This window comes from Cucurbita pepo, chromosome 16 (genome assembly GCF_057944985.1).
Source record: "Cucurbita pepo subsp. pepo isolate OVF chromosome 16, ASM5794498v1, whole genome shotgun sequence".
Classification (NCBI taxonomy): Eukaryota; Viridiplantae; Streptophyta; class Magnoliopsida; order Cucurbitales; family Cucurbitaceae; genus Cucurbita; species Cucurbita pepo.
Genome location: NC_141813.1, coordinates 6,069,782 through 6,073,731, shown reverse-complemented (window position 1 = coordinate 6,073,731; position 3,950 = coordinate 6,069,782).

The window sequence follows — 3,950 nt, the reverse complement described above, 5'->3', positions numbered from 1 at the left end:
TATCCATCTGCCATATGCATCCCGAACTGTTCGGTTTGCATTTGAGATGGGGTTTGGAGGACACTCCTCAGTTAAAACAAACTTTAAATCATCAATAACCACTATTGTGTTTAGGTTTGATTTCCAAGTTGTGTAATTGTCGCCGTTTAATTTCTCAGAAGCGAGTAATCATACTATTGAGTTTGTCATGCTGTGATATAAAGAAAATTCTATTAGTGATTTGACTTAATCCTGTTTAATCCAATTAGTTTTAGCAAATGTAATAATGTACCCAAATCATTATTAATTTGCAACGATACTTTAGTGAGTTAGAGCAACTGCTACCGAGGGGCAGTCAATCACTCATTCATTAAACCAAGACATTCTGGACTTAAACACTAATCCCAGAATAACTCTTGTTCCTATAGTGTTCTTAGTTATCTCTGTTTTGGTCAAGAATATACCAACTCTTAGTATTTCTTCGTAAGTGTGACCCGCAATTTTCAGACCTCATAGATCGGTCCGAACAATGTTATCGAATGAAAAAGCCAAAGTTGGGAACGGACCTAAGAAATGCTATCCATTTCTGGAGTTTGCATTGTTTCGACTCCCATGTTACGACCCTCCGAATGGGTAGTTGCTCTAGGGCAACATTCAGTGGAACATGGGAATCTCACGGTGCAACCTAGTGGTGGAGACCATAGGACGTATTTGATATACTTTCTTCTCCCACTTACTATAAATACTTTCTCTATTCACCTTGTTATTGACTCATGCAAATACCTTCCGAATGGAGGACTCTCCCAGGGCGACACGAGGCCGAGCATGAATCTCACTGTGTGAATTTTACAGAGAGCGTAAAAAGAAAACGATGTATCTTATACACCTTTTTCCTCCCACTAAGTATTTTAGATGGTTGGGTATACTCATTACTTAAGTATATTCTGGCTAATTAAATATAACTTAAGTCTAGGTGATTTTTCTAAATTTTACATCACTTAAGCATGCTCATAAAACTGGGCTAACTAAGCTCAAGTACTGGTCCAATCTCCAGGTAGTAGGTGTTCCGTAAACCGTCAACTTAAGTACCTCCAACCTTAGACAAGATCGTGCCAGGTGAGCTTCCTCGTAACCGCAATTTTGTAAGACATCGACCTATTTTAACTATTAAAATTGATCGTGCTCGGTTCTTAACCCTAAGTGAGCATGCACTTATCTTTATTATAGATTTTAATGTCTATCTCGTTTTATGACGTTGAAAATAACCTATAACATGCATCTAACATGCTTTATATAACAATTATATAATCATCCATTCCATGCAATAATATAACAATTTATATCTATCACTCATGGAACCCTAAACATGCATACTATACATTATAACACTTATAACATACTTGGAATGCATGAAACATGCTTAGCCTATGGTGGGATTTTAAATCTATATGACATACTTTATGCATATAAATTTTCTATTTAATTAAAACATACATTCATAATGCATAATTAATTAAACACACCAAAGTGGGTTGGTTTTTGGGCATTTTAAAGCAAGCAATTAACTAAATTATTTCATTAATAATTAAAAATAACTTGAGCCACTCCCGAGGATCACGAACTGGGCGAACCAACCCTTAAAAACGTTGAATCGGACCCCAACGGCAGAAAAAACACCCGAACCGCCTCTTCCATCTTCTTCGGTTCAGCTTGCTATCTCTTCCATTTTTTATCAATTACAACCTAAAATGGACTCTAATGACTCCATAAAAATTACAGACCTTTCTTCATTCATTAAAGCTCATACACATTAGGCTTATTACAATAATTGTATCAAATGGAAGCATAAAAAAAATGCCAAAACCAAAACCATCCACTTTAGCGACCACAAATTTCATTCATGAAATGGTACCCACCATGATCAAATTAATGTAAATAAAGTGCCTAAAACTTGCTCTGATACCAATTGATGGTGTTAATATAACACATGCGGAAGCAATTTGGATCTTAGGCACTTTTAGAACATCAATTATAGTAAATAACTAGCATGTTCATAAGTATTAAAACATAATGAGTTTAGATACTAACCTTTTGTAGTTCAAACTCCTTTTTCCTCACGAACCGGTTTCGAACCACCACTAGTGTCTTCTCCACTATCCTCCGGCCTTAGAACGGGATTGTGGAATCCGGTGAGTGACTAAACTTGGAAGGGATTTTGTATATATGAAGAGAGTGTTTGTGAGAGGTTTTTTCTCATGGTTTTTCACCAAGAAGAAGAAGACCTTCCATGTACCATGATCACTCTATTTAAAGAGTCATGTTTGCATGTTAATGCAAATTTGAGTTCACCAAATTTTGACACTCATAATTCCACTCAAATGTTTGCGATTATGTGGCAAGCATGTATGTCTAAGTGGTATGATTATCGTTTTGGGTGTGAGACGTCTCAAGTTCGATTCTCAAAATGCCCCCAACAATATTATATCCAAATGAATTATGCAGAATAATTTGATTTAAAATGTGGTTTTTAAACAATGAACCAAGAATATGAGAATAGAGAATGAAACATATTCTAGGAAGAATAAAGATCGTCTCGAGCCGCTCTTCAAAAATAGCATTACACAAATTGTTCTATTGTATTCTTTCTAGGAACTTTTCAGTCAAATAGGTCATCTGTTGTCACAATCCTTTTAAGGAAGATGCGCCGAAATAACCGATGAAGAAGTTTCAGAGAGCCATAGGTTCGAATCCTGTCACCTTGATGTGTTATTCTCAGGGGCCGAAGTGCAAAGCCCCATAGTCTATCCGTGGTCAGGAAGGCTGATGGTGTTAATATAACACATGCGGAAGCAATTTGGACCTTAGGCACTTTTAGAACATCAACTATAGTAAATAACTAGCATGTTCATAAGTATTAAAACTTAATGAGTTTAGATACTAACTTTTTGCAGTTCAAACTCCTTTTTCCTCACGAACCGGTTTCGAACCACCACTAGTGTTTTCTCCACTATCCTCCGGCCTTAGAACGGGATTGTGGAATCCGGTGAGTGACTAAACTTGGGAAGGATTTTGTATATGTGAAGAGAGTGTTTGTGAAGAAGAAGCCCTTCCATGTACCATGATCATTCTATTTAAAGAGTTATGTTTGCATGTTTATGCAAATTTGAGATCACCAAATTTTGACATTTAAAATTCCACTCAAATGTTTGGGATTATGTGGCAAGCATGCATGTTTGAGTTAACAAAATTTTGACACTCAAAATTCTACTCAAACTTGTGGGGTTTATTTGGAAAGCATGCAAGTTTGGTTAAACCAAATTTTGACACCTCAAAATTCCACTAACATGGATTTTTCCATTAAATGAAGTCAACATTTTGACTTTCTTCATTTTAATTCAACAATTCATTTGAATAATGAATTTCAAATTAAAGTAACATTAAATGATTAATTAAACTATTTAATTAATATTTAATATTAATTCAAATGTCAATCCCAATCAATTCCGACACATAATTGATTAAGATATTTAAATCTTATTTAAATATCTCATATTCTCTTTTTTTGTTTAATTCGTAAATAAAACAAAAATGCGGTTAAATATATCATATATATGTAGCGCAATTCCCTAATTTGAATTCGAACACTTCGAACTCACTCGTCACACTGTTCTATGGTTTTGTCCGATATGAGCTAGCATAGGGACCTAATGGACCTATAGATCATGGGCTCCAATGATCTAAGATTAACCGGTTAAACTCATTAACCTTGTTAACCAACATTCGTTAACTACTAGGACGCTCCACTATAGCCTAGTAGTTGCACTCCTCTCACTATAGATATATTTATGTCCATTTGATATAACCATGATTAGTAAGTCGATCCTTCATAGGTTGTTAGAGCTGGGTCAATTTACCATTCTATCCCTAAAGTTACTTCTTGTTCCTTATGTCTCACTAATTCTCTAATGAAC